General features: G+C 38.0%; 1 protein-coding gene across 1 annotated transcript in view; it reads right to left on the bottom strand.

Moving 5' to 3' along the window:
* The window catches only part of LOC149474281 (protocadherin-9-like), a 1,301,757-nt gene extending 1,283,361 nt beyond the window's left edge, over window positions 1-18,396 (bottom strand). Inside the window, exon 1 of the mRNA XM_089668359.1 lies at window positions 18,250-18,396. The gene's annotated coding sequence lies outside the window, so the exon portion shown is untranslated. The remainder of the gene's footprint in view (window positions 1-18,249) is intronic.
* Between the last annotated feature and the right edge of the window lie 6,240 nt (window positions 18,397-24,636).

The following is a 24,636-nucleotide window of genomic DNA, read 5'->3' as shown; positions in this document are numbered from 1 at the left end:
GAAAAATAAAACTATTACCTTTCATTCAAGGCAATTTATCACACTTAGGGATCTATTTATAAAAGAAATTGTTGGATAAATGGTGAAAACAATCATATTTTGCTCCATCTTGTGGCCATAGCGTAGTATTTTTCCTGAAATACTTCTACTGGAAAAAAATATTGCACTATTGCTGCTAGATGTTGGTGACTATCTTAGGAAATCACTGCATTACGCAAAATATGGCCAGAATTAATCAAGGATGGGCAAATGTTTATCACATTTATTTAACTTTTTTTTTAAATAAATAGACCTTGTTGACATAAGACAAATTACAGTGCATACCTGTGAAAGGCTGTGTTTACCCACACAGGGCTGCACAAGTGTTTCATGCATCCCTATACAGGCAGTCCCATTGATGGAAATTGGGAGGCAGTGGCTGCAGGGATACAGCTGTTGCTCTAAACCACCAATAAGTCTGCTATATACAATGTTTAAATCATATTTTAACCCATAGAAAAGGTCAAAGGGTGAAAAAGATGATAGAAGATACAGATAATTATCACAGCTGTTGAAGTGATAAGACTTGTGGCCATGAAATAATTGTCATGAAAAGTCAACAAATGGGCATATTGCTTCCTAATGAGACAGAAATGCAAACAGTTTCTAAGCCCTGTTGTGGAGTGAACACACCAATTTAGTGGGCTGAGTGTTGTCAGCCCTGCCCAGTGTATTTTTCAAATATTACTTGACTACTCCTATTTTCAGATCTTTACAACAAATAAAGCCAATTATTCTGTAGTACAAGATAAGATCTAGGAGTGCTAGTGCTAAGAAAATATCCCCCGCAACATTACACCATCACCACCAGCCTGAACCGCTGATACAAGGCAGGATGAATCCATGCTTTCATGTTGTTTATGCCAAATTCTTTTTTTTTTCTCTTTATTAATTTTGTTTTATTACAACATCAACTTTGTTTCAAACATTACAAAACACTTATTTTTACACAAGCTTACCTTCTCCCTTCCCCCTTCTACCCCCCCCCCCCCCATCACTTTTTCCTTTTTCTCTCACTATTAACTTTAACTTATTGTTGCTCTATCTCTCTTACAATCTTTCTACACCCTCCTCTTTTCCTTCTTCCTCTCTCCTACCCTCCTACAGGACCCTAATTCCTTTCATTAATCTTTCATAATCTTTACTCTTTAAGCTCCGACCACTTCAAAATTTCTTTTTGATGTTTTACAATAATACCATCTCCCCTATGTTTTAAAAATGTTTACATTTTATCCTTGTCTATATGGTATAATTCCTCCGACTTGTATATGTACTCAACTATATTTATCCAATCTTTTATTTTTGGTGACTCTTGTGTTTATGCCAAATTCTGACCCTACCATCTTAATGTTGCAGCAACCAGCCTGTCCATTCTCCTCTGACCTCTGATATCAACAAGGCATTTTTGTCCACACAACTGCCACTCACTGGATATTTTCTCTTTTTCAGACCATTCTCTGTAAACCCTAGAGATGGTTGTGCATGAAAATCCCAGTAGATCAGCAGTTTTTTAAATACTCAGACCAGTCCTTCTGGCACCAACAACCATGCCACGTTCAAAGTCACTTAAATCCCCTTTCTTCCACTTTCTGATGCTTGGCTTAAACTTCAGCAAATCATCTTTAACCATGTTTAAATGCCTAAATGCATTGAGTTGCTGCCATGTTATTGGCTGATTAATATTTTGTGTTACCAAGCAATTGAACAGGTGTACCTAATAAAGTGGCCGGTGAGTATATACAGTTGCAAGAAAAAGTATGTGAACCCCTTGGGAGTACGTGGAGTTTTGCATGAATTGGGCATAAAATGTGCTCTGAACGTCATCTAAGTCACAACAATAGAAGAACACAGTCTGCTGAACATAATACTACACAAACATTAGATGTTGCCATGGTTTAATTGCACATAACATGTAAACATTCACAGTGCAGGGAGGAAAAAGTATGTGAACCTTTGGACTTAATAACTGGTTGACCCTCCTTTGGCAGCAATAACCTCAACCAAACATTTCCTGTAGTTGCAGATCAGACCTGCACAACGATCTGGAGTCATTTTGGACCACTCCTCTTCACAAAACTGTTTCAGTGTAGCAATATTCTTGGGATGTCTGGTGTGAATCACTCTCTTAGGGTCATGCCACAGCATTTAAATCAGGTTGAGGTCAGGACTCTGACTGGGCCACTCCAGAAGGCGTATTCTGTGCTGTTGCAGCCATTGTTTTGTTGAATTACTTGTATGCTTTGGGTCATTGTCCTGTTGCATCACTCATCCTCTGTGGAGCTTCAGTTGGCGGACAGATGGTCGTACGTTTTCCTGCAAAATGTCTTGATAAACTCTGGAATTCATTTTCCCATCAATGACAACAATCCATCCAGGCCCTGAGGCAGCAAAGCAGCCCCAAACCATGATGCTCCCTCCGCCATGTTTTACAGTGGGGATGAGGTTTTGACGTTGGTGTGCTGTGCCTTTTTTTCTCCACACATAGTGTTGTGTGTTCTTCCCAAACAACTCAATCTTGGTTTCATCTGTCCACAGTATATTTTGCCAGTAGTGCTGTGGAACATCCAGGTGCTCTTTTGCAAACTTCAAATGTGCTGCAATATTCTTTTTGGACAGCAATGGCTTCCTCCGTGGTGTCCTCCCATGTACTCCATTCTTGTTTAATGTTTTCCTTATTGTAGATGTGTCAACAAAAATGTTAGCATGTGCCAGAGATTTCTGTAGGTCTTTAGCTGACACTCTGGGATTCTTCTTTACCTCATGCAGCATTCTGCGCTGTGCTCTTGCAGTCATTTTTACAGGACGACCATGACTAGGGGGAGTAGCAACAGTGCTAAACTGTCTCCATTTGTAGACAGTCTGTCTTACAGTGGACACATGAACATCAAGGCTTTTGGAGATACTTTTGTAACCCTTTCCAGATTCATGCAAGTCAACAATTCTTGATCGTAGGTCTTCTGAGAGCTCTTTTCTGTGAGGCATGGTTCACATCAGACAGTGCTTCTTGAAACCAGTAAAACCAAAACAGGTGTGTGTTTTTTAAGGGCAGGACAGCTGTCAGCAACACATCCAATATCATCACACTGATTGGAGTCAAGGTTGGCTCACTCCTGGCTCCAATTAGCTCTGGGAGAAGTCATTAAGCTAGGGCCTCACATACTTTTTCCTCCCTGCACTGTGAATGTTTACATGTTATGTGCAATTAAACCATGGCAACATCTAATGTTTGTGTAGTATTATGTTCAGCAGACTGTGTTCTTCTATTGTTGTGACTTAGATGACGTTCAGAGCACATTTTATGCCCAATTCATGCAAAACTCCACGTAATCCCATGGGGTTCACATACTTTTTCTTGCAACTGTATATATATATATATATATATATATATATATATATATATATATATATATTTTTTTTTTTTTTATTTTTTTTATTTATTTTTTTTTAATCATTTTATTCATGTGCATATACATGTTAGGGTATGTTCCCAACAACTATTTATGTTGAGTAAACCACTTGGATGAGTGGTAAAATGTATTCAACATTAGAGGACAAGTCCAATTTCATCTGTCTAATGCTAGCTATGTGATGATCTGGCAAAATAAACACCTTCACAAACATAATCAGCAGTGGATGTTTTGATGCCTTTTTTATATGGCTGCAAAATTCAAAATATAAGCACAAAAACAATTTTGTTATGCTAATAATACATTGTAGGTGAACATTTTGAATCTTTACAAATGATTAACCAATTATATAAATTAACATTTAGGCCTTGTTTACATGGGCACTGAGGCCCATGCATGATGATCAGGCCATTTGTTTATGCATACCTATCAGGCAGATGCTGCCTGCCAGAAGCACAATCAACCCTATGAGGAAGCAGTGGTTGCATGAACAGAGCTGCTTTTCCTAATGTGGCAGGCATGAGCAACAGGGTATGCATTCAAGGTTGCTCATCCACACCTTGACATCTGTCACATTAGATGCCTGTGCATCTGCTGTGTCCTTATATGTTTTAACCTCCCTAGCGGTATGATTATTTCAGATTTTTGGTGCTGAAAGCGGTACCATTATTTTGCATGGAAATATGTAGTTTTTTTTATTGTAGGCTGTAATATTTAGGAATAACTCACTGAAATCTGTCCGAACAAGAGTCTAGTAAACATCCCGGGTATGATAAAATTTGAAACACAAAATCATAAATTATAATTTAATAAATAATCATAAAAAATAATAGTATAATAATAATACATTTAATTCAATAATATAATCAAACCAAAAACACTGAAATTTGAAATATAGCGCCAAGTTCGCACATCGCTGAGCAAAGTCGCAAAATTGTTTTCAGTGTCTGATGACGAATTTCTCCACGAATCATTATCACTCAATTCTGCAAGTGGTTCTGATTTATTATCGCTGTTCTCTAGCCGATCTAAACCAGCTTTTGACCTAAAGGGACACTTTTTGGATGCCATGGACTTTTCTAAGTTTCCAGGCAGAAAGAACAATCAAAATGCAGACAGGGGACAGGACAAAGCACTAGGGACAAAATGTATGTGAAATGGGTTGAAACAGCAATGTTTTACTATGTAAAATTGTTTTGAAAAAAATTACATTTTTTTTAAATTTTTAAATTCGACGTCACAGGGACCGGAACACAGGAGCCGGATGCCGGCATCAGCCGGAGGAGATGGCCGGGGACACTGCAGGGGACACATCGCGGGAGCCAAGGACAAGGTAAGTGCTGCAGGGACTCCCTATGCAGCACCGCATGGTAAGCCCGAGTGTAGCTCGGGGTTACCGCTTTTGGTACAGACATTTTACCCCGAGCTACACTCGGGAATACCGCCAGGGAGGTTAATGGACTTCTTGCATGTAGCACCTGCCAGCTAGGAAGACATAAACAAATGGCCTGCTCAACATGTATGGGCCTCAGTGCCCATATAAACAAGACCTTAGAGTAAATACATTTATACTTGTAGTCATTCTTGTAATCATGTTATAAACACATTGGGGTTGATTCACTAAAGGCGAAAGGCAAATAGTCTGTTCACTTTGCAAGGAATTTTCTATAAAGCTTAGTGATTCTGATGAAGTTACACTTTTCCAATCATGTGCAAGCAAAAAAATTTTACATACATGTGTGTGGATAATGGAAGTCAGCAGAGCTTCACCAAATTCACTAGGTTTAGGGGAAAATTCCTATAAGGTGCAACATCCCATGCAAAGTAAAAGTCTTGTCTTTAGTAAACTAACTCAATTGCCTTAACACATTTCAGGGATCCAGGGGTCAGCAATCTGAATAACAAGCCAGCCTTTAAAGACTCCCCTAAAGAAACTCTCTGTATGTTTTTAAGGAAATAAGTTGCTAACAGCGAAGAACAGAACACTATGTAAACTGTGCACTATGGAAAGTAAAACACTGATATGGTAGTTACCATTCACATTAGTCACCCACATGTGTACACATACTCTAGAATTTATGATCCACCAAAGCAAAAAAAAAATTGTGGACATTTTTAAATAGCATTTAGAAAGCATAACATAAACCTAAGATATATATACAGTATATATGCAAAGAATGATGTAATATTTATTTTGACTTTAGGTATACAGTAAAGAATAAAATAGGTAAAAAAGTCTAGTTAGAGATTTTTGCAGCTAAGATGAAACCAATACAATGAAAGTAGATATAGAGATTAAAGTATGCAATTCAAAATTAGGAGCAAGTAATTGGGTCATTTTAATTAGGAAACATTTATATTAACAAAATAATTATCTCCATAAAATATAATAATGTGACCCAGTTTAATACTGTGGCTATTTTTGTTTTAGATGTTGCTACAATGGACTGTGATGACCTGAGGGAATGTTTGTATGGTATCAATATTAATTAATCCCATCAACTATAATATTTTAGGTCATTAAAACAGTTTAAAATAATTTCAGGAACAAATGAACATTTTATTCTGTACCATTTTTGTTTCAAGAAGCACCACTCTAATGTAAATATATTGATTTATTGATCATTTTTGGTATAATTACCTTTGATGAATGGATTATGGCAAATTTGTGTAGGTTTGGAGAACAGGTTGAACTTTAGCCTTAGGGTTTAAATCTGATCTCCACCTTTTCATATACTTGACATAGTTCATTTGGGCCAGCTTGTCCCAAACAAACTATGTCCCTCACTATCATGTGAGGCCGCTGGATGCACATTATAAGATGTATGTAGCTGCAGCTACATACAGTATACCGCACTGTGTTCTGGGTTTGAGCCAATGCTTCCAGTCTCATACCTGGAACACAGTAGAGTCTATCACAGTGGAGCTCAGCCATTCAGAGTAAGCAATGTATTCTATTAATGAATGCAAAGATTCATCTGATTGGCTGAGCCAGATAGGCAAGCTGATGATGTCACAACCTCTGACTCAGCCAGTCAGAGGAAGCTCTGTATTCATTGAAAGAATAAGTACATATATTACTAAATGCTTTGTTACATTAAACTGTACTAAACAATGCCTCTTATGCATCTAAACATTAGATTTCAATGGAGGGTCCACTTTAGCTAAATATGTTGGTTGCTACACTTCATTTAAAAGAATCCAAAGAACTACATTGATCTTCAAAGTCATTGACCCAGAACAAGCATGCAGCCAGCGAAGATAGTCCTGATATGGTTACCTGTTGCAAGTAACTTTAGGTAGAATTGAAGTCAGTGGATGATCATGACAGTCCAGTGGATATTTACTTTTCAAAGTAGAAGTTTCATTTAAAGTAAGGCTGTCATGACAAATTAACTTCCTCCTATTAGAAGAGAATTGACACCTTTTACACTGATAGTTTTAGTCCGGTACTTATTTACCTCTCTACATCCAAATATTTTTCCTTAAAATAGAATTTTTGATGATTTCACCAAACATTAATAGTTTATATAGTTTAAAAGAAAGATGACTGTTCTTTCTGTGGGCTGGGGTAAAGGAAAGCAGTGTTAATGTTAATGTCACAGATTCTTTCTTGATGTTAAGTACACAGCTGTGATTTTATACATGGATTATAGTTCTGCTATGAGTGAAGAAAATCACTGCACTAAATGCTGAGTCTCTACAGGCTTCAATACTTGTGCTTAAACCAGACTATAAAACGATCCCATGTGCAAAATATTTGATAAAAAATTCTCTCTCTAGCACTGCTGGTTGTCATCTGTATTTTATACTTTTACATTATCTGCCATCTGATTTTTTTGCAATCTGGACTAGCCTGACATACCAAAACAGAAAAATAAAAACTGGGGACATAAAAACTAATATATTTCAACGTACTTTCCATCTATTTGTCATCAAACCCATCCATAATCTCTTTCATGTTTTTTTACTTATCATCCCTCCTTTTGTCTTTTTCACCTTCACATCTTCCTTATCTCAAGCCCGTACCTGTTCAGCCTATTCAAGTCATCATTTTTCATAGGAAGGAGTAGAGATGAACTTTTCCTAGCTTTATTAAACAGGATGAGCTAATAGCACGTACACAGCAAATGTTACATTTTCTTCTTTAAAATAGACATGGAAGATAAACAAAGTCACATTCTGATTTAGATTAGGAGCTAAGTCACTAATGAGCTGCAAAAGTTGCCTTAAATTTGCTAACAGCTTGAGCACGGATATTGGTTGATGAATTATCAGTGTTCACAGGGTGCGATTGTGTGATCTCCGTGTCACTATGCCACATATCGCAGCCTACTTCTACATCTATAGGAACAGGCAGGATGTCATTTACTATCCCAAAGTAGAAGTAATGGCTTTGTTTAGATTTTAACCACTTGCCTACCAGAACTTATACCCCCTTCCTGCCAAGGCCAATTTTCAGCTTTTAGTGCTGTAGCACTTTGAATGACAATTACGCGGTCATGCAGCACTGTACCCAAATGAAAAAATAATTTTTTTCACACAAATAGAGCTTTCTTTTGGTGGTATTTAATCACCACTGGGTGTTTTATTTTTTGCGCTATAAACAAAAAAAGAGCAAAACATTTGAAAAAAAAGGTTTTTCTTTGTTTCTATTATAAAATTTTGCAAACAGGTAATTTTTCTCCTTCTCTGATGTGCATTGATGAGGCTGCACTGATAGGCAGCACTGATGGTAACTGATAGGCAGCACTGATAGGCGGCACTGATGAGCTGGCACTGATGATGCAGCACTGATGATGCTGCGCTGATATGCAAAAATGATGGGTACTGGTAGGTGGCACTGATGGGCAGCACTGATGGGCACTGATGGGTGGCAATGACTGCCGGCACTACTGGGAACTGATTGGCGGTACTGCTGAGCACTGATGGGTGGCATTGCTGGGCAGCACTGATGGGTGGCACTGATTGGGGACACTGATGGGCACTGATGGGTAGCACTGATGGGCACAATTTGGTGGCACTGATGGGCACAGGTGGGTGGCACCGCTGGGTACTTGTGGGTGGCATGGGCACTGGTGTGTGGCACTGCTGGGCACTGATCATCAGTGCCCTGATGATCGGTGCTGATCCATCCTCTGACAATTGCTGGTTATCGGCAGTTCTTTTCTCACACTGTGACAGTGTGAGGAAAGTGCAGCCGATAACCGTCAACTGCATTTGCAGGTGATCTGCTGTGTCATTGGGCACAGCTGATCATGTGGTAAAAGGCTGCTGTGATTGGCTTTTTACCACATCACATGATCAGCTGTTTCTGTAGGACACAGTGATTATGGAGATTGCCGGCTGCGCACCCTTGGGGGCACACGGGAGGGTGCATTCTGGGAGGACATCATATGGTGCCCTCCCAGGATAGGACAACTGCACTGTAGCCATCATTCAGCTATAGCTAGGTTGTCAAGTGGTTAATAGTGTCAATCACAAGATATTTTTATTCCTTTGTTTAGAAGCATATGTCAGTTTTATATATCAAATAGGTCATCTTTGTGAGTATATTTATTTTAAAAAGTGCTGCCACATACTGTAAACTGCTTCCTTGTCTATGTTGGCTTCAAGGAAGGACAGGGCTCTTCAGATAGTAGACTAAAGCTAACTATAGATGGATCAAAATCCATCTGGTTTAGCAGGGACCTGCTGAATTTTGATCCATGTGTGGCCACTATAGTTGAACAGAAGTCATATCACCAGATCATAGAACAACAGATCTACAGGTTAACTTCTGTTCAGCTGCCTTGTTGGTATATTTTCTTAGTCAGTGCCACAGACAATAGGCTGCAGCACTGATCTGTGTATTCTGACTGCAGGGGAGTTTTACTGTTGTCAGAATACAATTGCAGTCCTTTGGCAATGTCAAGTGGCATACCTGAAACCTTCTATATCAAGAAAGTTGACTTCCCCTACTCTAATATGTTACTAAACCCCGGACCCTGCATTCACTATATCTGGTCTCCCACAGTACACAGAACATGGAAGTGCAATTATTTTAGTAAATATAAACTGCTAAATACCTTTTCTTGTCAGCAGTTATAGCAGTCCTGTGACTTCTACCAGTGTCCAGCCAAGCACTGGTTAAACTTGGTAGGAGGAGTTTTCATTCTGCTTTAGGAGGATGCAGAACCCCTGACCTCTGTCTGCACAGTGCTGACTGGCCCTGTGATGATCACATGCACTCTCCCAAGAAAAAAAAACACTTTCTAGCAACACACATTAAACTGAGCATGTGCAGAGTGTCTCTAATCAGTGCCTTGATGATCAGTGCCCAGCAGTGCCGCCCACCTGTGCCCAGCAGTGCCTCCCACCTGCGCCCATCAGTGTCACCCAACAGTGCTGCCCAGCAGTGCCACCAGTCAGTGCTGCCTCATCAATGCACATCAGTGAAGGAGAAAAATTACCTGTTTCCAAAATTGTATAATAGAAACAAAGAAAAACATTTTTTTAAATTTTTTGCTCTTTTTTGTTTATAGCTCAAAAAATAAAACACCCAGCTGAGATTAAAGTGGAGTTCCACTCGACCTATCAAAAAATAAAAGTCAGCAAAAACTGTAGCTGCTGACTTTTAAAAAACAGCCACTTACCCGTCCCTTGGTCCCGTTGTTTGCCCCCCGCAGCTCGTTTCCCCAGCCGTCCTGTATTCCAGGAGGCCGGCATCTTCAGTGTGTGCACCCGGCTCTGATAGCTTGCGGCTTCGTGAATGGTCCTGTTTTCTTCTGGGGCCTGTCACATGTCCCAAAAAACTACAGGGAGGGAGGACACCTTCCGTTTCCGACCACCTAGCCGTTCCCCCCCCCCCCCGCTCCCCAAAGGTGCCAATCCTACTGGGGAGCAGTCCTTAAAGCAGAACTTCCCCTTTTGGGTGGAGCTCTGCTTTAAATACAACCAAAAGAAAGCTCTATTTGTGTGAAAAAAATGATACAAATTTCATATGGGTGCAGTGTTGCATGACTGCACAATTGTCATTCAAAGTGTGACAATGGTGAAAACTGAAAATTGGCCTGGGCAGGAGGGGGGTATAAGTGCCCTGTAGGCTAGTTGTTAAATAACACACATTTGTTATTTAGGAAGTCAGCATTTTATCAATGTGCACAATTACAATGAGGGTAACTCTGCATTGGCCAGTAACTTAAAAATATACAATGGGGAAGATTTGCTAAAACCGGTGTACTCAGAATCTGGTGTGCATGGTAGCTAATTAACTTCTAACCTCAGCTTGTTCAGTTAAGCGTTGGCAATAAAACCTGGAAGCTGATGGTTTCTATGCAGAATGTTCTGCCCTGAGCTAAGGAATGAAAATAAATTGTAGCATTTCACCAAAGGGAGATTGTTCTGTGAATGAAAACAAGTTTCATAATATTTGTGTGTAGTTTAATTTCTTCCTCTCTTGCAGTGTTAGCATGTAAAAAATATTGTGAAAAAACAACAACAAAAATAACGCTAAATTTAAATGATAAATATTGCAAAACATAAATATTTAACTCATTCAATAAATAATGGATGTTATTATGTGAATTGAGATAAATACTGCATACGTTATTTTAGCTCAAAAATGTATGTGGTATTTATCTCTTCGTGAATTGACCACTTCATTCCTTAAATCCACACTCAAGGAATGATTTGTCTTGCATACTTACATTTTGGGTGGTCATGCATGAGTATTAAAGTGTTACTAAACCAGTAAAAATCAGTCTGTACATGCTTGTTATACTGACTGTGGATGCTAAGGGGTTAATCTACTGCATTGTGTAAAGAGGCTGTTTGATCCTCTCTTCTCTGATCCTCCCTTCTTCCACAGTCCCCAATCCATCTGCTGATGGAGACACTCTGCACATGCTCAGTTTGGTGTGTATTGCTAGAGAGTTTTTTTTTGTGGGGAAGATGCATTTGATCGGCACAGGGCCAATCATCACTGTCAATACAGAGGGTCAAGGGTTATGCAGCCTCATAGGACAATCATAGGAGAATGAAAACTCTTCCTATAAGCTTTAACCAGTGCTCTACCAGACACTGATAGAAGTCACAATAATGCTATATGCTGCTGATGAAAAAGGTATTTAGCTGTTTATATTTACTAAAATAATTGCATTTCTATGTTTTGCCAGATATAGTGAATGCCCTGGGTTACACTGAGCAACACTTTAAGATAAACGCAGCTGATTGGACCTGCCACACCCATCTATGGGATTCATCTCTCACTGTGTAGTTGTGCAAGTGGAACCAGTACTTTCCTTCCCTTTTCTTAAAAGTAAGAAAGGAATCAGCACCTCTTGCAAAAACATTTTAAACAAAGTGGAAAATCCCTTTGTGCTGTGTTGTACAGATGATGGGAATAACTCATTATTGCCCTCTATGGAAGTCCTGCATGGCCCAGTTCTTGTCTGATCTTTAGAGCAATTCTCTAGTTGGCAGAAAACAGACTGTGTATGCCCATCCTTTGTTTTATAGATATCATAATTTTTACATTTTACCAATGGCAGAAAAAAACTTTACTGCATGAAGCACAGAACATTTAAGATGTATAAAGTAATAGTCCTCCAATGGCACAAAATACAGGCAATGCAGCTAAAAACCAAGGATTTTTACATTTGTATACTATATCAGTAAAATATAAGATATATTTGCAAATGACATTGAAAACAGAATTCTGTTTGCTATGAAACTGTGATAGATGTAAGAGCATAGAAAAATAATAGGAAAGCAGGAGAAAAGCCGGAAGATAAACTGACAAATAATAAGCTGTTTGGGGAATGGTTCTCAGGTTAAGAGCAATGACTGAAAGATAGCTGCTGTAGGGGGAGTAAAATATGCATGAAAAAAAAAATATTGCTCTTGCTGCAAAATGGAACTTGTAACTGCACCATTCAGAGTAAAATGGGATCATTCTTCTATTATGCCATTTTTTTCTTGTTAACACAAAACACTCATACAGTGTTTATATATGGATTACTTTTTTTTGTAATTCCTTTATTTTAACAAAGGTTAAACAGTTTATTGATAAGGGCTATATGGATTACATAAACTGTATTTCTCAGTAAAGATAAGAAAATTGATCTGTAATTTATGAATTAATGAATCATTTGAAGAAAAATTCATGAATATCAGCTTTTTTTTATAGAACTTTACATACTGCAAGAAAAAAGTGCATTTTTTAAACAATCTCTAAGAAAGAAAATAGCACTAAAATGGATCTAATATTAGACATATTTTTAATTTTGTGTGTATATAAACCCAAACACAAAAATTTCATGTAAGCCTTAACATGTTAATGTAAATTTAAAAAAAATTAAATAAAATAAATATATATATACCGTATTTGCCGGCGTATAAGACGACTGGGCGTATAAGACGACCCCCCTACTTTTCCTGCTAAAATGTAGTGTTTGGGCTATACTCGCTGTATAAGACTACCCCTCTTCCAGTGCACACCAGTGGGAGGAATAGTGCCCCATCATCGGTATCAGTGGGGGGAATAGTGCCCCATCATTGGTATCAGTGGGGGGAATAGTGTCCCATCATTAGTATCAGTGGGGGGAATGGTGCCCCATCATTGGTGTCAGTAGGAGGAATAGTGTCCCAACATTGGTGTCAGTGGGAGGAATGGTGTCCCATCATTGGTGTCAGTGGGGGGTGGAATAGTGCCCCATCGTTGGTGTCAGTGGGGGGTGGAATAGTGCCCCATCATTGGTGTCAGTGGGGGTGGAATAGTGCCCCATCGTTGGTGTCAGTGGGGGGTGGAATAGTGCCCCATCGTTGGTGTCAGTGGGGGGGGGAATAGTGCCCCATCGTTGGTGTCAGTGGGGGGGAGGAATAGTGCCCCATCGTTGGTGTCAGTGGGAGAAATAGTGCCCCATCATAGGTATCAGCGGGAGGAATAGTGCCCCATCATTGGTATCAGTGGGAGGAATAGTGCCCCATCATTGGTATCAGTGACACCAATGATGGGGCACTATTCCTCCCACTGACACTTGCTGACTCTGTTCTCGTATGGTGCTGCTGCAGCCAGCATATGTGGTTGCAGCAGCACCTCTACACTGACCACTTACCTGCTGGTCCTGCACTCGATTTTCGCGCGGCCGCTCGGCTCCACCCTCTCGCCGGTGATTGGCCGCCTGTGTGCCTTTCCTGAGCTACAGTTCTGGCGGCCAATCGCTGGTGAGGAGGCGGAGACGAGCAGCCGCGCGAACTCCAGTGGCCGAACTGAAGGCGCAGCCGCGCTTCCTGGACCGGATCGTCGTGGGACCGGAACCAGGTAAGAAATAGCCCCTGCCCACCCCTGTACTTAGTGTCCCTTTCGTTAGGGGAAGGGGGGGGGCGGCGGCGGCACCGCGCCGCCCCCCTAAAAAGTGTCATGTCATGTTATACCGGCGTATAAGACGACCCCCGACTTTTGAGAAGATTTTTAAGGGGTAAAAAGTCGTCTTATACGCCGGCAAATACGGCATATATTTTTTTTTTAATTTTTATTTCCTGGGGATTCTTGTTGAGACATTTTGGGGTTGATTTACTAAAGGCAAAAAGACTGTGCACTTTTCAGTTGCACTCCACAAGAGCAATTGCTCCAGAGCTTAGTAAAGGAGCAGAAGCTATGATGATTTCTATCATCCAATCATGTGCAAGCAAAAATGCAGTTTTTTTATTTTCCTTGCACTTGATTGGGTATTCTTATCAGAGCGAAGCTTTACCACATTTACTAAGGTCTGGAGCAATTGCACTTTTCAAAGTGTCTATCTTAGACATATGCCTTTTTTACATAAAGTAAATTCACTTTTTTGAGCCATCTTTAGACATTCATGAGCCAATGTTTACTTCCCCACTTTATATTAATTAATGTTCAAGGATAATAGTAAAATGTGGTCATTGAAACCAAATGACACAATTTTGGGACCGAACATTTTACACAACTTGCAACAAGTCTCTTCCTCTCAACAAGGATTTGTGACAACAATGCTGTGCTGAGTGTCACCCTGTCACTTTGGAATTTTGACAGCATATTCATTACTCAATGAGCCTTAACATTACCTTGTCTTTTTGCTGAAAGATACCAGAGGATAAAAATTATAAAAATTACATTGCGTCAACAAACTATCGTTTTAGGTGTGGAAGAGGGATGCATGTGATGGTAGAAAGGAAAATGGCTAAATAGGTATGAAGTATTTAAATAATTAGCATTAAAAACTAGGCATTGTTTGGCAAAAACATGTATCTGATCATAAAACTGTCCTTTTGACTGTTTGAAATACTTCTATAAAGAATTTGTTAAATCTTTGGAATATGTGGATTTTAGTAAATCAAAGAAAAAAAGTCACTACAGCAGAGGTTTGATGACAATTCCACATAAAATGGAAATAACTCCATGCAGACTCCAGAAGCACAGTGAAATGGACATTGTGACTTATTGCTCCAACTTAAATCTAAAAATTAAAGTCACAGAACATCATCATATACCCCTGATACATATGCAATCTGTCGGAGTCTCAACACGAAAATAGCAAATTCATTGTGTCATTCAGTAATAATCAGCTGTGACATTATACTTCCATTACCTTCAGCTTATGATGAAAATCTATGCAAATATATACCTTAGTAGTAATATTTTATGGTGGTGAGCTTTAATCCCAGAACTAAGCAGAAGTATAGTTCCAGCCAATGGCAGACTGACCATTCGAGCACACGGGCACTGCCCTAGGGCCCGGGGTCAGTAGGGAACCCCATGAAATGCCCCTGGTACCTTTTATAGGCTTTTTTGGGTGTGCTTTGAGTGTGGGCAAGGACACAGGGGCCCCATGATCCCCTATTGCCCAGGGGCCCCATGAGTTGTCAGTCCACCCCTGGTCCCAGCTAATCGTGCCAATGATCATTAGCTGCAAGATATATATTTTCTGCACATGTTGATATTGGGCCCCAAATCAGTAATAGGTACCTATAGATTGCACACACTTTTAGGGGATTCATACAATGGGTTGCACTGTATTTGTTTGCTACAGAAAATACACATAAAACTACTCTGTTGGAGGATAGTGATCTTCATTATAAGGCCACACCTTTTTGAATTCTCTCTTTAATATGCAGCAATATCCCTTTCCTCCCTGCAGAATGATGCCTACTCTGAAGCTGTGCCCCATTTCTGGGAGATGTTGGGCATTGAGGATGAAAATTCAGGTTACATCCACAGGAATCAGGAATATTGAAGAGTATATTCTATTCCTGCAGCATTGCTAAGAAATGATATGGTGCCAATAAATTAATAAATAATTCAAAACACAAATTGATAGACAATGGAAACTAAACTACTGTAAAAAGAAGAAAAAAAACAATATTGCACGTATGCTACAGTATATTTACCAGTTAAGCTACAATATCCATGTGTAGAAAGTGCAGTTATCTGAAAAGTTCAAGTGACTCTCTGCAGGCAGCCGCCTTCCTGTAAAGCAGTACCTGTCACTGTCATTGAAAAAAGTATTGAGCTCTAAAAGGAAACTCAGTTTTTCTGGGATGTTATAGTAAATAGGCATTCCTACCTAGAGGTGAGAGAATTTTATCTTTGGAGCCATCAATTTTGTAATCATACCTTACAAATTACACTGCAACCTTACTTTACCTGATGGCTGCTACTCTATTTTCACTGCAGGAGTCAGTGATGTCAGTGACATGTCACTGTAAGCCAGATTTTTTTTTTATTTTTGTCTGTCAAACAAGCTGAGAGGGGCTGTCATAAAAAGAATAAGTAAATTTCCTTCCTTTTTCTAGATTTTCATGTTAACTGACAAACCTTTCCAATAGGACTAGGAGAGGAGTGACATTGCACTACAACTCTACTCTGCTTTAAAATTCCCAACTGAAGACCATGCAATAATATTCTGTTTATTTCACTAAATGAATGTCCAATACATTTATCAGGAATAGATTGGGAAAATGGAACTGAAAGAGAAAGTGTCACTTTCAAAGCCATGTTACCTTACCACCAAGTGGAAAAAAATATTTTTACATAGCATGAAGCATTACAAGCTGGATACATAGCCATATATTGTGGCTGCCTGTGTGCTATCATCCAGCAGGTCTTGGTGGACAGCTAGTCACTAGGACATAAAGTAGTCTCGCCATTAACCTAAAGTGAAGAATAAGCTTTTTGTTTCTTTGGATTTATGTTAAAAGTCTGTTAGCACATGCAAATATATTTTGCTTAAAAAGAGAGCATTGTAGTCATGGTCAGGTGCGGACTGACAACTCATGGGGCCCCTGGGCAATAGGGGATCATGGGGCCCCTGTGTCCTTGCCCAAACTCAAAAAAGCCTATGAAAAAGGTACCAGGGGCATCTCATGGGGCCCCCTACTGACCCCGGGCCCTCGGGCAGTGCCCGAGTTTCCAAATGGTCAGTGCGCCCCTGGTCATGGTATTTTTTAAGCGTAATTTTACTTGTTTTGGTCTAGTCCCCCATGAACAAGCATGCTTTACTATCAAGATCAGACATGTCAAACTCAATGACAATGAGCTGAAGTGAGAGTACTAAATCTTTGAGGTAGCTCATAATGTTTGCTAAGGGCCACACTGTGGGGAGATTTACTAAAATTGGAGCACTCAGAATCTGGTGCATCTGTGTATGGAAGCCAATCAGCTTCTAATTTCAGCTTGTTCAATTAAGCTTTGACAATAAAACCTGGAAGTTGATTGGTTTCTATGAAAAGCTGTACCAGACTTTGCACACTCCAGTTTTATCAGATTTTTCCCTATGGTTACTTAGAGCCTTGTTATATCTTCTGAGGCCCACATTGGGGTTTATTTACTAAAGCTAGAGAGTGCAAAATCAGGCTCACTTCTGCAAACCAATCAGCTTCTAACCTCAGCTTGTTCAATTAAGCTTTGGCAATAAAACCTGGAAACCTGATTAGTTTCTATGCAGAAGTGAGCCTAATTTTGCACTCTCCAGATTTAGTAAATAAACCCATTATGTCTACTTAGAAACGTGGCATTATAGTAAAAAATTACATTTGCCATATTTAATCCCAGAGAAAGAATCCAGAAAAAATTCCTGAAGTTTTTACATAGAAAATTGTGCAAAGAAATGTAAAAGTTGAGAGTGCTTTATTTTTTTTTAACCATTAAATGATGACAGCAGAGATGCAGTGAGAGGGACACGTGATTCATTAAACACCAGAATAGATTTTGTATGAAGGAAGCATTTAACAGATCAATTTGAATTTTTGTTCCTGCTTAATGTTATGGCAATGGAAATAATTTATAATTTTTATTATTTGTGTATAGAAATATTTTACTAAGATGTGTTCACACACACATTCACAAGGATAATTGCAAGCACTTTATTAGATAAAAATAGAATGCACATTTGGCCAATAAGAACTTCTGGGGTGATTTTTTTCTATTCTCTCAATTTAAAAAGTGATCATCAAGCATATCAGTTTACGTTTTTGTAAGAAGGTGTTATCATTGTATTACCGATCATGTAAAATATCCTTATATCATAGAAGTATCAACTCTTTTTTTTCTAAATAACTGCTTTAGGGAATCATATGGAGTAATTTCTTTCATATCACATACAAGGGAAACTTTTATTAAAATCTAAATAAGGCAAAGGTGGAGCTGATAACTGACTTCATATTGGTTGCCTCTGTTAAGCTATACAATTACCTTCCATATGCATATAAATGCAGCTGCCCTGGAGAGTCTTTTCCAGTGTGACTCTAAAATAGGAACTTCATACAACTACAGATAAAAGTAATATGGTTAACTTACCCTAACAGAAAAAACGAGGGTCGGTGAAAAGGTGTCTGTAGCTAGTGAAGAAGCCACATCGGTTCTATAAATGACTTTTCCATAGTCGTTGGGAGCGTGCAAGAATGTTGCCGTACAAGCGAGGCAGTTGCATTGTACAGTGGTGCCACCCTGCAAGTTAAAGATGATGAGTAATGTATACTTTCTTTATTCTATGTTTCTAATATGTTATTATTCAATGTTTCATTCAAATTGAAAGTGCATCTCAAACCTGTGAATTCTACTTTTTTCCTCACCCTAGGATTATCCATTACACAATGCATCCTGTATGTGAGATATTCAAAAATAGCTAAAACAAACATTTTGCACAGCAAAAATAGCATTATCATTTTTTTTAGCTTAGACCAGTGCATTAATAAAAAGAAGTGTCTAGGTATTCAGGTTTAAAGGATGTATTTTCTTAAGGGGACACTTGATTTCTGCGGCACTGTTCAGCATTACCACATCATTTTCGTTTGCTATTAAAAGAAAGGAGCTGCTAATGATTCAGTTTGACTACAAAGTAGATATTACAGTCATGAATACAGAAAAAGTATTGATAATAAAATTAATTTCTGATATTAAATGCAGGGCAAACAGAAGAACAAGCAGAAAGCTAGAGATATTAGGGCTACATTTACACTCTTTAGTCCTATCACTTAGAGGTGGCATCATCCAAAAGATTTGATATTTTTAGCCTCACATGTAGAGAACATGGTCTAGCTAATTATACTCCTTAGAAAAGACTAGACTGATCCAGCAATTACTAAGACCTGTATGTAGAAATGGAAAGTTGTTTGCACTTAAACCACACAGTCAACATCAGGGGCCATCTTACAGATGCTTTTTCCAACAGAAGATAGTCATTCCACATGTCTGCCTTTAATATATATATATATATATATATATATATATATATGAAGCCTTATTAAGAATTTGCAAATACAGAATGAAAAAGTGTGAAAATCAGGGTTGAATTTGCCATGATAAAAATAGACTGACCAATATAAAGGTTGCTATTGCTGGTCATTTTCGGCAAATGCTTCATGTTTAGCTGTGTCTGCCTTTAATACTTCTGCATCAAAATCCCAAAACAAGTATACTGCAATTGAAAGAATGTCTATCTATATCATGATATTGTTATAATGTATATATTGCTTTCAGTTGGTGCTAAGACCAACTCTGTTTCCTACTCAAAAATTACACAGAAGATATTTGGTTGGAAGCTTTCAGAGAAGCTTTGCATTGCCAAAGATTAAAATGAAATTAATTGTTATTACAAGTTAGAGTGACTTTCTACTGAGTGTCAAATTAGGTCATGGCTTTGCTTTTCTCACCTATTAATACTTTGGTAAGTTTTAAGAATTACATAATGAAGACTCTCCTACCTTATTCTGACCCCTTTTCCAGTTTTTCAGTAGTAAGCACTATTTAGCTCTTTGATAGCAGATGATGAAGTAATGCAAAACACCCAACCTCAGTGAAAGGAGATTACATTTTATACATCAAAAGCAACATATGTCCACAATCAAATTCTCTGCTCGACATCTGACAACACAACTATCATCAAACGTGTGGAAGCAGCAGATGGCAAAGGAGGGGCAGAAGTTTCCTTTTCTCTTTTTCTATCTATTAGTATATGCATAGACTGTATAAAGGATAAATGCAGAGGGATATACTATTTGTAATACGTGCAAAAAGCAGTATTGTCCAACCTGTGAAACTAAAGAGCAAAAACATTTAGTGTGATGGACATAGGTGAAAATGTGTCAAAATTAATGAACACAGAGCAGCATATTCTACACTCGCATCAAGTGAACTGATCACATGAATAGTAAATCCACATGGGATTCTCCTGGAGCTCTGTGTTTTATTCTGTATTTTTTTGCAAGATAATGCACTTGATTCATTAAAAAGAGTAATTAGGGTTCACATGAGTTCATATTTTTTTGTTCAACTAGTGAGTTGAATGAAAAAAAAACTGACTTAATTTTCCTGTCCATAAATTCAATGTGGATGAGGGAATCCTCCACACTGAACTATTGTATTCTACAACACTGATCAGTGTTGTAGGCTATACCCTGCAGCGCTGATCGAGGCACAAAAACCCGACATGGTGGTTGTAAAGAAGTCAATCAGTAGACCAACTTCTGTACAACTTAGCAACCAATAAATGGATTATCCCTGCTGAACCAGCTGGATTTCGATCCATGTATGGCCAGCTTTATTGAACTGAATGCCCCTTTTGCAAAGCTTGTTTGTGAGCAAATAAAGTGAACCTGTGTTGACTTTTAACCAATTCAATACCAATCACTTTCACCACCTTCCTGCCCAGGCCAATTTTCGGGTTTCAGCTCTCTCACACTTTGAATGACAATTACACGGTCATGCAACACTGTACCCAAACTAATTTTTTATAATTTTGTTCACACAAATAGATCTTTTTTTTGGTGGTATTTAATCAGCACTGGGGTTTTTATTTTTTGCTAAATAAACCTTTAGATTGTAAGCTCCATGAGCAAGGCCCTCACATTCCTTCTGTACTTAAATGTATTGTAATTGTACTTTCTCCCTTATATTGTAAAGCGCTGCGCAAACTGTTGGCACTATATAAATCCTGTATAATAATAATAATAAATAAACAAAAAAGACCAAAAATTAAAAAAAAAACATTTTTCTTTGTTTCTGTTATAAAAGTTTGAAAATAAATAATTGTTCTTCATAAATTTAGTCCAAAATGTATTCTGCTACATTTCTTTGGTGAAAATAACCCAAATCAGCATTTATTATTTAGTCTGTAGGAAAGTTATAGAGTTCACAAACTATGGGATATATCTGAAAATTGATCAATCCTGAAGTACTGACAGCCAATCTAATTCCTTGAGGCCCAAAAATTTCAGAACAGTATAGATATCCCCCGAATGACTCATTTTTTCAAAGTAGACAGTCTAACGTATTTCATAAGAGGCATAGCGAGATTTTTGAAGTTGTAATTTTTTTGGTCATAATTGTTTTGAAAATGAAGAAATTAAAAAAATGTTCACAATTTTTTTTTTACATGCCGCCACCAGTGCAGTACAGTGTCATAATATAACTGGTGTGGTGGTGATCAGGGACACTGACAGGTGACAGTACGAAAAAAAAATTGATAATTTAAAAAAAAAAATTTAATTGAATTATTATTTTTTATTTAGTATTACATTGTTTTCTCTTTTTTAAAGATTTTCTTTTAATATTACACTATGACCAAAGTAGTATAATGTTACCATAGTAACATTGTACTACTTTGGGGAAGTGATAAGTATTTGTTTTTTTGTTTTTTACACAATTTGACTGCTTATAGCAAAGAATTTATTTGCTATAAACAAGCATTTAATTGAATTAAATCAATTCATTCAAGTTTTTTTGTTGTGATTACCTGTTATTGACCATGACTAATCACATGACACAGATGGGCTGTGCAAAGCCCAGCCTGTGCATGTGATCGCTGTGACCATTCACAGCTAGACACACTTGTATACAATAGATAGCATGAAAGGAAGCCATCCATTGTTTGCAACTGTCATGTGACCTGCTGTGATTGGTCACAGCAGGTCACATGGTACTGGTAATGGGGCTGGCACACAGATCTGTCATCGGCCGTGTCCAAGGTACACAGCCAGTGACAGATCTCGCCACAGTGCTGCCCTGCGGGCACGTGCAAGGCGCAATCCGGAAATATGTCATATGACGCCCTACCGGATCGACAAGAGTCCCGCCCAGCCCATAGTAAAAGTGGTTAATGATCAATCTTTTGCAAGGGAAATGAAAAAATTTGATTTTTTCACATAGTTTGTGCACAGCTTCATAGTTCACCAGGGAATATCATCCTGATCCTCATTTCTCTACCTAGTAAATCATTGAATATTAGTAGGATAGGATTCAGACTTTTCAGACAAGCCTGGATGCATACTTAGAGATTCATAGAATGGTGAAGAGAAAATAGGAATGGAAGCACTAAAAACAAGTAGGTAACATACAGTATACCTTTAACATGGAAGTCCAAGGCTATTCCTGACTATGTTCAAACTTGCTCTCACCCCCATTCTAACTCTTATTCTAACTGCCCTGTGAAAGGAAAATATGTATACTTACCTATTCTGAGGTTGTTCCGTCTGCTTATGTGACCTCTACAGCGGCCAACTTTAAGAGAGAGGAGAGATTGGTGACTGTGGCTGAAATGCTTGTGTGGTGACATCACCCTTAGGCTTGCTATGGGATATATATTGTCAGCTACCCCTCCTCTCCCCTTAAGCCACTGCTGAGAGCTGATCACATGACTGGACCGGAGCACCCTCAGAATAGATAAGTATAGACATCTTTCTTTCACGGGGCAGTTATAATAAAATAACTTATAATAAAATTGTAGCACCAAAAATTAGTCTCAATTATATAATATTTGGATCTCCCATGTGATAAGGAACAGTCTTTAAAGTTCATGCCAAGGTGAAAATAAAGTGATAATAGAAGTTTAATAATAAAATTGCAGTACCAAAATGTTTCTCAATTATAAAATATTTGAATCTTCTGTGTGATAAGGAACAGTCTTTAAAGTTCATGCCAAGGTGAAAATAAATAGAATAATCTTCCACCACCTCGATGAAAGTGTCCTTCACAGTATATTTGTCACCAACCACCAGAAAAATTACAAACTCACCAGAGAGAATTGCTGCAAAATGATATGCAACAAAAGTGCCTGATAGTACTGTGTGTAAGGTTTCCTTTAAGAAGCTCCAGCCTTTAACCAGCAAGTCCGAATGTCTCACTTCTCCACTAAAGGAGAGTGGTGTCCTCAGATAGCTGTACAGACAAAGCTCACACACCAGAGCAGAGTAGAGGAACCATAGTGTAGTAGTTTATGGCATAGACTTCACAATGGTAACAAGAGCATATATCCACAAATAAATAAAACTGTAAGGGTAAAAACAACATAAACCTTTTTTGCTAAAAGCCTTTGTTAAATTTATCTAGGCTCTGGCTTTTTTCTTTTTTTCTTTTCATTTCTAGAATAGGAATTAGACTGGGGGTGGGAGCAGGTTTAAGTTAGGAAAAGCCTAGACCTCCATTTTAAGTAATATACTGTACTGTATATCTGCAGGCTTATTTTGAACTGAAAATGCTATTTTTTTTTCAGATTTTGAAGTGAATACGATGTATTGTCTGGTGAACTAGGAGGGTTTTTTGGAATCCAGGTCATCCTTTCTAATGAACAGGCAAAATGTAAAGCCATCATGACAAAGATACTGATTAAGATATTGAAACTTAGGTCACACAACAGTATGATACACCCATAAGACTGTCTGTGCTTACTGTCATCAATAAAAGTAGTTTTAGCCCAATCACTAAATGACTGGAGAACACATAGGATGGGTGTAGGGCAATCCAAGCTCTATAAAAGTTTAGGTGGAGGGAATACTGGTTTCCAAAACAAATTTGCTGTACCACTTATGGTGCAAGCTGAATTTAGAGAAATTGAAAATGTGGTCTTTTTTGGCAAATCATAAATATTTGCTTTGCCTGCATTTGGTGATTTGTCCTGATTGTTTCAATTCATGAACTATGTTATTCTCTGCAGATTGCACACATTTGTTTTCTAATATTCATCTCAATAATAAAATGCGTTATTCCACAAAAAAAGGATTTTCTTAAAAATACTGTTTATGCTCCTTTTACATTGTCTTACAAATTAAGTTGACAGTTTGTGGACCAAAACTCTTACATGAGCCACTGAGCCTTGCTATGTACATGTGTGAGAAGTAGGTATTCATAAAGTAGAATTTTGCAGAAACATTTTAGCAAGATCACAAAAGTGGGTATCAAAATGATTGTGTATTTTGAAATGCAACAAAGAAACCTGAATTCACCTTTGTTACAGGGTTACTAAGCCTGAAGCAATGCTGTAGGCTGTCTCTTGCACTTTCTCTTACATTTATGCTTTTATGGATGTCCTGCCAATAAATGCATCATTTTTCAAAGCTTTTCAGAAAGACACTGAATTAAAAAAAAATTATAATAAATTTAATTTACACATGTATTTGAAAGATAATTACTTTCAGTTATTTCCTGATCAACATTGCAAGTTAAGGGATTAGCACAACATGTTTTAGACATGCATTATTAAATTTAAAAAAAATAGCTGTCTTGCTTATTTTACTGCCAGCTTATACCAAAAACAAAACATATAATGTAATCTATTGCAAGGTTAACCAAGATAACAAAAAACAATTACTATTTACCCTTAGTTTAAAAAGTACAAAGCTCACAAATAAATGTATTTGAATGTAACAAATTCAAATGAGGGATGAACCTATACCATTTTTTTATCAAAAA

The sequence above is a fragment of the Staurois parvus genome, unplaced genomic scaffold (assembly GCF_062004578.1).
Source record: "Staurois parvus isolate SC_StPar_1 unplaced genomic scaffold, SC_StPar_1.0 ptg000007l, whole genome shotgun sequence".
Classification (NCBI taxonomy): Eukaryota; Metazoa; Chordata; class Amphibia; order Anura; family Ranidae; genus Staurois; species Staurois parvus.
The sequence above is the reverse complement of the archived record's forward strand: the minus strand, read 5'-3'. Positions and strand labels throughout refer to the sequence as shown.